The 12,725-nt window shown below is 49.5% G+C and overlaps 1 non-coding gene across 1 annotated transcript; it reads left to right on the top strand.

Annotated features, from left to right (window-relative positions):
• The first annotated feature begins 12,288 nt into the window (after positions 1–12,288).
• LOC112546866 (small nucleolar RNA SNORA76) lies at positions 12,289–12,423 on the top strand. The gene has a single exon (XR_012902163.1). It is a non-coding gene; the product is annotated as a small nucleolar RNA SNORA76 (small nucleolar RNA).
• Positions 12,424–12,725: the final 302 nt, after the last annotated feature.

The following is a 12,725-nucleotide window of genomic DNA, read 5'->3' as shown; positions in this document are numbered from 1 at the left end:
GTCAGAGACGGGCATGATTCCTGAAGAACAAAGTAGCCATCCCAAATATGAGCTCCTGGTATCAATGAGGCTATGTACACACTACAGCTTACATCAGTATAACGTATGTTGCTCAGGGATGTGGTCAATCCATCCGCTGAGCAACATAAATTACACTGACATAAATCTCAGTATGGACAACGCTATGTTGGTGGGAGAATTCCTCTTGCTGACATGACTACAGCCAGTCATGGGGCTGGAGTAATCAAATTAACAGAGAGCTCTCTCCCATCAGCTTAGAGGGTCTGCACTAGCAGCAGATCTGCAAGCTTTGCAGTGCAGCCAGCAAACCTGATCTGGCAACCCTCACTGACATAGGTTATCCTTTGACTTACAGGCACTTCTTCTATGAGGAAGGTTTACGCACATGGCTAAGAGTGGCAGATTCAGGCCTGATATTGCAGGGAGGGTGAATTTTGAAATAAAGTGCTCCTTTGAGCCATCCCTTATTCCTTGTAGAATAAGGTTTATAGGGATGGCGAAAAAGCGCATCCACTACTTCAAAAATTTGTCCAAAATAGCGGACGTGCCTTGGACACAGCGTTGCTATTTTGGGATACTTCCGGTATCCTGACATAGCAATGCAATCTAGACATAGCCTATACCTGCAGAAAACCCAGTCATAGTGTCATAGAATCAGAGGATTGGGAGGGACCATGACAGGTCATGCAGTCAAGTCTCCTGAACTTGTGGCAGGACCAAGCACCATCTGACCATCCCTGACAGATGTTTGTCTAATCTTCACTTAAAAATCTCCAATGATGGAGATTCTACAATGTCTGTAGGCATTTTATTCCAGTGCTTAACCATCCTGACCGTTAGGATGTCCAACCTAAACCTAATGGTCAACCTAAACCTCCCTTGCTTCAATTTAAGCCCATTGCTTCCTGTCCTATCCTCAGAAGTTAAGAAGAACAATTGTATCCCTCCTTCTTGTAACACCCTTTTGGGTACTTGAAAACAGTCATCACATCGCCTCTTAGTCTTCTCTTTTCCACACTAAACAAACCCAATCTTTTTTAAGTTTTCCCTCATAGCTCATGTTTTCTAGACTTTTAATCATTTTTGGTGCTCTTCTCTGAATTTTTTTTCCAATTTGTCCATTTCTTTCCTGATATGTGGTGCCCAGAACTGGATGCAATATTCCAGTTGAAGTCTAATCGGTGCAGAGGAGAGTGAAAGAATTACTTCTCGTGTGTTACTTACAACACTTCTGCTAATATACATCCCAGAATGATATTTGCTTTTTTTTGCAACATGTTGATTTACGAGGTTGATTCATGTTTAGCTCATGATGGGGGTACTTCCACCAGGAGCTGAGGAAGGCTTTCACAGCCTTTGTACCATCTGATTGACACAAACGGAGCTTTCAGGGCAGAGAATTTACTTCATATTCTTGCTGCTACCTAAATCTCTCCTCTCACTTCCCACCTCCTTCTCCACTCACCATTTTCATTCCTCTTACATTACCGCTCCTTGTGTTTCCTTTATACCCTCTTTGTTTTCTTCCTTCTATTTGTAGCCCTTCTGCCGGGTAGGCCTGGCAGGAACCAGGGCTGGGTTCAATATCTTGGGGTCAATCTCACAAAGAACCGGCTCGAGCCCCCACCCAGTGATCTGGGAAATTCACGCACCCCTGGGCGCCTCTGAGAGGCAATGCTTCCCCACTCGCAAGCACTGAGTCTGAGTGTAGGGAAAGAACATTTAATGAAACAGAGGAAGAATTCATATGGCATTAGCTTGGAGAAAACACCACAAACAGAGTTCATAACCCAAACATGAGCCCCCACCCCGGCCAAGATTCGCCCGAAGTCCACCGACTCCCCAAAAGTCTCTGTGCCACCCAGAGTCCCAAAGTTCACCCGCAGGGTTTCACCTCCCAACCTGGGTAGAAATGGGGGTGGGGAGATAGATAGGGGGCACCTTATACGAAACTCCGCTACGCTTCACCAGCTGTCTCGTCCCACACCTCTGGACGCTCCGCTGGGCACCTGTCGCCGCTTCTCGCCTGCTGCCGCTCCACGCCACGCCACTGGTCGCCGCTCCTCGCCTGCCGCCGCTCCATGCCACGCCGCTAATGGCCGCTCCTCGCCTGCCGCCGCTCCACGCCACGCCGCTAATGGCCGCTCCTCGCCTGCCGCCGCTCCACGCCACGCCGCTAATGGCCGCTCCTTGCCTGCCACTGCTCCACGCCACGCTGCTAATGGCCGCTCCTCGCCTGCCGCCACTCCACGCCACGCCGCTGATGGCTGCTCTTCGCCTGCCGCCGCACCACGCCACACCGCTAGTCGCCGCTCCTCGCCTGCTGCCACTCTACTGGCTGCAGTAGGTCTGGCTCTCAGCCAAACCAGTGATTTCAGCTTAGTGATTTCAACTCTCAGCCAAACCAGTGATTTCAGCTCTCAAATGAATCCAGCTTTCACTGGACTAGTAAACAAAAAGACTCCTCAGGGAGTCTGCTTTAGGTCTGTCCTTAAAACAAAGGGGGAAAGGTGCAGGCTGGGCCAGTCTTATAGCTCACACCTGGTAGGTGTGAAGCAGGCTGACTCAAGTCCTTTAACCCTTTCCCCCAGCTCTGGCTACTCAACTCTGGAAGGGGGGAGGCTTGTTCTTCCGAGACCTCTTTCCATGATGGTGGTGTCTCTCCTGCAAGCACTGGTGGCATGTTTGACAGTTCCCACATTTAGGGGTAGCATGATTAGTGACCCCCACAACAGTCCCAAATTATATACAATTCTCTACATTCCATTCCAACACTGACCCTCCATCAGCCCTGGCTGAATGGGATTTACATAGCCACACCTTGGATTCTCTCCTGAGCAGTGTTTACATGTCAACAGTTAACAGTTAATTACCTTGTAGAGCTAAACAACTGTAGTGGGCACACCCACCCCTCCTTTCAGCTGGCTGACAGCAAGCAGCAGTTCAGCCCCTGCTTACATCCTCCCCCCAGTCAAAAATTTGCCGTCCCGGCAAAATATGTTCCTGATTATACCAGCAACGTGAGTTCTCTTCAAAGGGTCTAAGGAACCCCACCATGGCCTCTACCAGCCTGTGTGCCAGGTGTATCACATCCTCACTAACCACTCCTGGTGCATTGTAAGTTAGCCTGTTCACTGGTTTTATAACCCTATCACGCCTATCGAGCACAGGCACAGCAGGAACTGTGGGGACTTCTTCTGGGGGAAGGGCTGACAAGGGGTTATGTGTAGGTACCCTCTCTTCAGATACATGCCGTTGCACCTCTTGTTGAGATGCTGGGATGTCCAGGGCACTGGGGACACCTTCCCCTGGAACATACTCTCTGTCCACTGACACAGGTGTGTCATCACAAGCCTGTTCCTCTCCCAGAAGTTCTGAAGATGTAGATGGGACAAACTCATCCTCCGAGGTTTGTCTAGGTGAGGACACCGAACCTCCTTCCACAGGCCTAAATGCCTCAGCCATAGGATTCAGAGCCAAAGAAGTGGAGCTCTCTCCATGTCTCATTGATGGAGTCCGGAATCTGGTCTGCATCCCAGTATACTCAATGGGATCATCTTCCTCTTCAGATTCACTCTCAAAGGTGCTGGGTAGAGGGAGATTAGCTTCACAGGACTCACCACACATGATGGGTGGTTGACTTGGCCGGACACTTCTTTTTCGCTGAGGCCCCATGTCATGGTCCATTTCGTAAGGAGCGCCTACCAATTCTCCCACAGGCAGCAGAAGGTTCCGATGTACTGTTTTTACTTGCCCTGGCCCAGTTTCTGGTTTAATCTTGTAGACCGGTAGATCTCTAAGTTTTTCCACCACCCGGTAAGGCATTGCCTTCCATCTGTCGGCAATCTTGTGTTTGCCAGCAATACCCATATTTCGTAGCAGAACTCTGTCCCCAGGTTGGAGCTCTTGTGGGCGCACTCGCGCATCATATCGGTGTTTATTACGGTCTGCATTTTTCCGGGCAGCTGCAGTAGCCAAGCGATAGGCATTCTGCAGTTTTTCTCGTAATCGGGAGACATATTGCAAGTGTGTCTCATAACTCTCGCCATCTCCTGATACTCCAAAGCATATGTCTATAGGCAGCATCGGCTCTCGTCCAAACATCATGAAGAATGGGGTGACCCCTATAGCATCATTTCTTGTAGCATTGTAGGCATGCACCAAAAATGCGACATGCTGGCTCCAGGATGCTTTCTGGTCTGGGCGTAAAGTCCCCAGCATATTTAGTAGAGTCCGATTGAACCGCTCAGGCTGAGGGTCACCTTGGGGGTGGTAAGGTGTTGTTCTGGACTTCTTAACTCCGGACAATCGTAGCACCTCCTTCAAGAGGTGACTCTCAAAGTCCCTCCCCTGGTCAGAATGTATCCGAGTTGGGAGACCATACACTGAAAAATATCTTTCCCACAAAACTCGTGCCACAGTAGTGGCTCGCTGGTCACGTGTGGGATATGCCTGTGCATATCGGGTATAATGGTCAGTCACTACTAAAATGTTCCCCATATTTTTCCTGTCCACTTCTAAAGACAAGAAATCAATACACACCAGCTCCAAAGGCCTGCTGGTGGTGATATTCTCCAGATAAGCAGCTCTGATAGGCAGAGTTTTCCTATGAACACATCGGGCGCAGGTCTCACATTTTTTTCGTACATCTTCAGCCATTCGGGGCCAGTAAAACCTACTACGGATAAGTTCCAGGGTTTTCTCCATTCCCAAATGCCCAAAATCATCATGCAGGGCTCTCATGGCCAAGGCTCTGTACTCTTTTGGTAGCACTAGTTGCGTTCGTCGATTTTGCAAAGGATCTACGGTGATCCGGTGCAGCACCCCCTGTATTAGTTCCAGTTTGCACCACTCCCGCAACAGTAGCTTACCCTCAGGGGTGGATGTGGCAACTGCACTAGGGCTTTTCCCTTCTCTTTTTGCAAGTAGTGTGTTACGGATGTTGACATCTTGCAGCTGTGCTCTCTGCCAGTCAGAAGCATTGAGCCTGGGCAAGGGGGACTGGTCCAACATAATGTAGTTCACGGAGACAGAGGGTACACTCTCAGGGGGTAGGCCCAGTGTTTCTGCAACACACCCATGAGGACTCTCATGTGCCTTGGATTTCTGATAACTACCGTTGCAGATAGCTCTCACTCCGTCTACAGGAATCTCACCAATTTCTGTTGGCTGTGGACGCCGAGACAACGCATCTGCATCTACATTGTTTCTCCCTGATCGGTACTGTATGCTGAACTCATAGCTGGCCAGGGCGGCCACCCATCGTTGTCCAGTAGCATCCAGCTTAGCACTTGTCAGTACATAAGTCAGTGGGTTGTTGTCTGTCCATACCTGGAAATTAGCACCGTACAAATAGTCCCGAAATTTCTCAGTGATGGCCCACTTCAAGGCCAGGAACTCCAACTTGTGGATGGGGTAACGACTTTCACTGTCAGACAGCCCTCGGCTGGCAAAGGCCACAGGTTTACGGTTGCCGTTCACATCTTGGTACAAGACTGCTCCCAAACCATCCAAACTGGCATCTGTATGTAGGAGGAATGGCTTGTTTGGGTCAGCAAAAACTAAGACTGGAGCATGAGTTAGACAGCTAATGATCTCTCGGAAAGCCCTTTCACATCCCTCCTCCCATCGTGGTCCAAAAGGCTCTAGGGGGCCATATTGTCTTGGATCGGGAGGTCGTGGGGGTCTCCCCTTATTCTTGGTCTTAGCTTTCCTCTTGATGGCCGGGTATCCCCTGGTAAGATCATTCAGAGGCTTTACAATGGTGGCATAATTCTTCACAAACCTCCGATAGTAGCCACTAAACCCAAGGAAAGTCTTAAGCTCTCTGTAGTTTCTGGGGCGCGGCCAGGTAGTGAGTGCTTCTACTTTATCCGGATCGGTACTCACACCTTCTTGGGACACAATATGACCAACATACTTCACTGATGTTCGGCAGAATTGACACTTATCAATGGAAAGTTTCAGCCCATGGGCCTCCAACCTGTCAAGTACTTTAAGAAGTCTCTCTTCATGCTCTTCCAAGGTCCTTCCAAATACAATCAGATCATCCAAATAGACCAAGACTTGCAGTAAGTTCATATCCCCTACAACTTTCTCCATGAGGCGCTGGAATGTGGCGGGGGCCCCAGAGATCCCTTGAGGCATGCGTTCAAACTGATAAAACCCCAATGGGCAGATGAAGGCGGTCTTCTCCTTGTCCTCTGCTCCCAAGGGGATCTGGTAGTATCCACTTCGAAGATCCAATACTGAGAACCACTGGCTTCCCAATAAACAATCTAATGCATCTTCTACTCGGGGCATTGTGTACTGGTCAACCACAGTACGGCGGTTCAGGGTGCGGTAGTCAATACACATCCGAATTTTCCCATTCTTTTTTCGGACTACCACAATGGGTGAAGCATAGGGGCTGTGGGACTCGGAAATGATGCCAGTTGCAGCCAGTTCCTGAAGGTGATGTCGCACATCATCCATCTCTGAAAGTGCAATTTTTCTAGATCTCTCCCTGAAAGGTCGGGGATCATGTAGTCTGATGTTATGCTCAACCCCTTTGGCACACCCCACATCCCACTCATGCAGTGAGAATACGTTGGGTCTTTCAGAGAGCTTCTTCCTCAGGCGATCCTTCCACTCTTCGTCCAAGGGTGAATCTCCAAAGTCAAACCTTGATGGATCTATAGTCTGAACGTGCGGTTCACACTGGGGACTCACAATCGATTCAGTCTCAAAAAGATCTGCTATCTTTTGCCCTTGATTCACAATAATATCACGACTTGTTTCATTCGCAATCAGTACTGTGACTGTGTCCTGGGATGCTGCTGGTAAGGTTATAACTCCACAGGGGACCAGGACCCCATCAGGAAGCTCTCCCTCAGTTGGTTGTTCTACCATGGCGAACACTCGTTTATTGCCTTTCAGCCAGGTGCTCATGACGAGCACTTCCTGCTCTGTCCTTGCAGGCACTACTAAAGGGTTTGCACCTGCATACCTTAGAGTACCCATTGGTAGCTCAGACATCTCCTGTTTAGCATCTTCAATCTTCCTATAGGCTTCAGCACAAAGGGTATGGATCATCAGGGTATCCAGATATTGGTCCCCAGCCCGTCGTCTGCAGTATTCTGCGAGCACCTTGAAGAGACTGGAGTTGGTCCCTATCAGTACTGACACATCAGGGACCCCTTTAGGGTCAGGGCATATCAAGGCTACTGTGTCCACCTCTTCTCTTACCCCTGCCACCTCCTCAGGGAATTCCAAATGCACTATGACATACCCTTTGTAGGGATATTCGTTCATGCTGAGACCACACAGGCCAAGGCCAGTCAATGGCTGGATAGGCAGGTGCCTGAGCACCTGTTGGTAGAATGACTGGAATATAATTGTCACCTGAGATCCAGTATCAAGCACTGCTTTGCACTCCGCCCCTTCAATCCTTACAGTGACCTCTGCTCGAGGCCCTATCAGTCCTGAAGGGATCCTAGCTGAGTGGTCTTTTCTGGGGAATCCATCAAATCCTGGGGGCCTGGGTGGTCCCTGTTCCCCAACCGTCTCATGACTGATTCTCAGCTTTCCATAAACTAAACTGGGGTTTTCCTCATTTGGGCAATGTGCAGCCCTGTGCCCATCTTGACCACACCGGTAGCAGAAGAATGATCCTCTCCTCTTTTGGCTGGGTGGGATGGCAGCTCCAGGCGCTGACTTATCCATCAACACAGCCTGAGGTTCCTCATCCCTGCAAATCCGCGCTTGGTCAATGGCTCTCTGCAACTCAGCAATCCGTTCTGTCAGGACCTGAACTTGCTGGGCAATGTCTCCTCTGGTGCTCACCATGAGCACATCGGCTGTTTGTCGGGGTGCAGCGCTGGTTGGCTTAGGCCTCTGGGCCTCCCAAAGCCCACTGGTAGCCTGCCTTTCTTCCTCCTCTCTGACCTCCTTTATCAGTTGGGAGTACGCAGGGGGGTGTTCCAGTCGTTCTCTTAGCCGGAGGTGTAGTAGAATCGGGCTGTAATATGGAGTTCCTCTTACAATTTGAGCCAATCTGGTCTGGTCCATCTGCTCAGCAGTCACGGCTCCCCTAATGACAGCTCTCTGCAGCAACTTCTCCAACCTCTGTACATAGGCTGAGAGCTTCTCTCCTCGGTGCTGCTTAGCATTGAGAAAGTTACAAAAACTGTCTTCAGGACCCTCCATGCTCCCAAAGGTGTGAGTGAGGGCCTCTAGGCAGTCCTTTACACTGACCTCAGGGTTAGTGAGCTTCAAGGTGCGAATCACATCTAAAGCTGGGCCCCGGAGACTGTCTACTAAACATCTTCGTTTTTCTCTGTCTGGCACAGCCCAATGCTCTAGCATTTCAGTGGTGTGTTCCAGCCAGGGTTCAAACTCCTCTTCCCCAGGGAATAATCTTAACTTACAATAGGAGCTTGCCATAGCATGGGATAGCACACATTTCTCCAAGATTTGCCCCAGGGCTTTTGCCCAATCATCTGCTGAGGTTGCTGCCTCTGAGCTAGAGGCTTCTGGGCCAGGGCCCAACAAACCTGACAGACAAGCCATGATACAAACAGTAATGCCCTCAAATACAAATCACAATTATTTCCCACAACAGCAACTCACTCAACATGTGCTTGCGAGGGGTACTGACCCAGTAAATCCCGGACGAGCCCCCAAAATGTAGCCCTTCTGCCGGGTAGGCCTGGCAGGAACCAGGGCTGGGTTCAATATCTTGGGGTCAATCTCACAAAGAACCGGCTCGAGCCCCCACCCAGTGATCTGGGAAATTCACGCACCCCTGGGCGCCTCTGAGAGGCAATGCTTCCCCACTCGCAAGCACTGAGTCTGAGTGTAGGGAAAGAACATTTAATGAAACAGAGGAAGAATTCATATGGCATTAGCTTGGAGAAAACACCACAAACAGAGTTCATAACCCAAACATGAGCCCCCACCCCGGCCAAGATTCGCCCGAAGTCCACCGACTCCCCAAAAGTCTCTGTGCCACCCAGAGTCCCAAAGTTCACCCGCAGGGTTTCACCTCCCAACCTGGGTAGAAATGGGGGTGGGGAGATAGATAGGGGGCACCTTATACGAAACTCCGCTACGCTTCACCAGCTGTCTCGTCCCACACCTCTGGACGCTCCGCTGGGCACCTGTCGCCGCTTCTCGCCTGCTGCCGCTCCACGCCACGCCACTGGTCGCCGCTCCTCGCCTGCCGCCGCTCCATGCCACGCCGCTAATGGCCGCTCCTCGCCTGCCGCCGCTCCACGCCACGCCGCTAATGGCCGCTCCTCGCCTGCCGCCGCTCCACGCCACGCCGCTAATGGCCGCTCCTTGCCTGCCACTGCTCCACGCCACGCTGCTAATGGCCGCTCCTCGCCTGCCGCCACTCCACGCCACGCCGCTGATGGCTGCTCTTCGCCTGCCGCCGCACCACGCCACACCGCTAGTCGCCGCTCCTCGCCTGCTGCCACTCTACTGGCTGCAGTAGGTCTGGCTCTCAGCCAAACCAGTGATTTCAGCTTAGTGATTTCAACTCTCAGCCAAACCAGTGATTTCAGCTCTCAAATGAATCCAGCTTTCACTGGACTAGTAAACAAAAAGACTCCTCAGGGAGTCTGCTTTAGGTCTGTCCTTAAAACAAAGGGGGAAAGGTGCAGGCTGGGCCAGTCTTATAGCTCACACCTGGTAGGTGTGAAGCAGGCTGACTCAAGTCCTTTAACCCTTTCCCCCAGCTCTGGCTACTCAACTCTGGAAGGGGGGAGGCTTGTTCTTCCGAGACCTCTTTCCATGATGGTGGTGTCTCTCCTGCAAGCACTGGTGGCATGTTTGACAGTTCCCACATTTAGGGGTAGCATGATTAGTGACCCCCACAACAGTCCCAAATTATATACAATTCTCTACATTCCATTCCAACACTGACCCTCCATCAGCCCTGGCTGAATGGGATTTACATAGCCACACCTTGGATTCTCTCCTGAGCAGTGTTTACATGTCAACAGTTAACAGTTAATTACCTTGTAGAGCTAAACAACTGTAGTGGGCACACCCACCCCTCCTTTCAGCTGGCTGACAGCAAGCAGCAGTTCAGCCCCTGCTTACATATTATATTGCTGCTGTCTGTATTCTTCCCTCAAGAGCCCTTTCTCTACTCTCAGAAATACTTCCTCTCTTTCTTCACCATTAGCAGCCCTCAGGCCCTCTCTCTATTGCTCTGTTGTCCTGCATTTTGTCTTGTGCTGTATTGTCATTTCTTATTTACAGTGGGTGATTATTAGCACAGGACACTTTCCTTACCTATACGTGCCAAGCATAGTGCAAGCTAAGAGTGGTATTGAAATGTTTTGTAGCACTAACAACTCTAATGTTTGTATCCAAAATAATCAAAATACATCAGCATAATAATGAAATAAAGCCAAAGGTACAAAACTCCCATTTAGAGAGGTTTATAATTGTTGCCGTTACTATAGCAATTATTATAATCCTCTGGATGAGAATAATGTTCTTTCATATGGCATGGAAGAGAGAAGTATTCAACAGAGGCATATCCCTAAAAGACTGATTTGGCCAGCCTAATTCAGGCTGAGTAGCCCCAACTCACGCAAGTATCCCCCAAACTTGGCATAGAGCAATTTTTACTATATTAGCATGAAGTCAGAATTGCAGGTTATTGTACCCTTATGATAGTTTTCCAAGTCAGACTATTAATAATAGATGTCGAGACAAGGAAATGTATTACCTAGACATTACAAATGTTTTTGATTTAATGAACACAAGTAATGTATCAAATCTTTTAATTTAAGTGCTATTTTCAAAAAAAGATAGGTTGAAGCAAAAAATCAAATAGAAAGAGAACTTGAATAATATCATTAAAAGTCAGGAAGAAAATGCATGGCAGGCTATGGCTGGTGTTTTCCCATCATAGTAAAAAGCACTGAGACAAAATCAACATTTTGATAACCACACAAAAATGACCTTTTATCGGAGGCCATAGTAGTAGAATTGTATAACATGTACAACTGCTGATGAAGATTAGCAAGAGAAGGCAAAACACAACCTTACTGTTTTTCACATTTATTTAGGTGTGTGTGGTGCCTTAAATTCATACAAAAACAAAAACAAAATCACACTGGTTAGCAGCCACATAAAGACCTGATCATGGATATTCTTCAGAGAATGAGTAGACCTCTGTTCTAAGCAGATCACAGAGATGAGGTGAATTCATAGGAAATAAGGTAAAAGAGAAAATGCCTTTGGGAGAATATAATTTATCTAGGAAGCAGAATTCTGAATTGTCAGTGTACTACTGTGCAGTTCAATATTTGGGATTTATGCCTCTCCTCAATTACTTGTCATAATCCTGAAGTTCATGCCTATTACAATGCATATGTCCCAGCCTCTCAGAGCTGGCATTTCACCAGTTTACACAAAGCAGGCAGGGTAAGTGCCTCTGCTTAGAGGCAAGAGGGCAATGATCACTGGGTTTGGAGTTGGTAAATCTGAGCAAACACCCACTGGTCCCAGGTGGGCTGTCTGACTCAGACAGGCTTGGCACAGCCAGGCTCTCCAATGTTAAACCCAGGTTGCTTCCAAACCGAGGCCCTGCTACTGAGGTCATCTCAGCCTTTCTGAGCTCAAGTCTTATCTCAGGGGGACTAGATGCATATTGACCAAGGCCAGCCTAAGCAGGCCCTGCATGCCCCAGTTTGGGCCTAGTTGGCCCAATGTAACCCTGGTCCCTCCTCCTTCTCCATCCTGCCTCATGGGACAGAGTGCATGAGGACCAGCCGCTGACATCAAACTGGCACGGGTCCCAGGCCTTACTTTTATGGGTTGCTGGTGAGACGGCACAGTGCTTGTTGAGGAACCTGAACTATAAATATTGGCAGCATGGTCAGGGTCTGACCTGCTAGCACCAGCTGCCGTGATGATTCTCCTTACACGGGTTAGAATGTCTGATGTGGATGAAATGAAGCCATGTCTAAGCTCCCAGCACTGGGTCCTGCGGGCCTGCATCCTCCAGAGCCTCTTCCTGCCCTGTGGGCTGGGCCCATCCCCGCCCCCATGTGTGCATTGGGCCTGTGCTCTGGGGCTGCAAACCTCACCAGGCTCCTGGTCCTTTCAGGCTCATCAGGAGCTGTCCAGAGCCCTTCTGCAGTCCCTGAGAGCTCCTGCCAGAAGTGGTTCCCATGCCCGCTGACCTGCACTTGTAAACAGGGCAAGAACGTCCAATAAAACAGCAGCAAAATGTCTGAGCTGGTGTCCTTGCTGAGCTGCACGGCACTGCCTTTGAGTGGGCACAGTGTCCCTCCGATGGCTTTACTGGCTACGCAGCAGTGCAAGAGGAAAAGCTTGTTCGTAACTGGTGCTGCTTGGCTAAAACCTAAGCGGCACTTTTAAGAGTGTGCTACAGGCTAGTATCAAGGTAATGGTGAGAGCTCACTTGAAGACTATGATTACACTGACCCACTTGGCCTCGCTGGCTGCAGGAGCCAGCTGAAGGTGGGGGTAGATGGCCTAATGGATAAGGCATCGGCCTAATGGATAAGGCATCAGCTAAAGGTAGGGAGGTGGAGTGGGTCCCAGTGGCCTAATGCAGCGGTGCTCAACCTTTTTTAATTTGTGTCCCCCAGGGCCAGGAAAATTTTGGTTGAACAAAAAAACCCCCCAAAACAAAACAGAAAATCCCATTTTTTTCAGCCCCCTTTATTTTCAAG

Source organism: Pelodiscus sinensis, chromosome 2, assembly GCF_049634645.1.
Source record: "Pelodiscus sinensis isolate JC-2024 chromosome 2, ASM4963464v1, whole genome shotgun sequence".
Lineage (NCBI taxonomy): Eukaryota > Metazoa > Chordata > Testudines > Trionychidae > Pelodiscus > Pelodiscus sinensis.
This window is presented reverse-complemented; position numbering and strand designations above follow the sequence as displayed.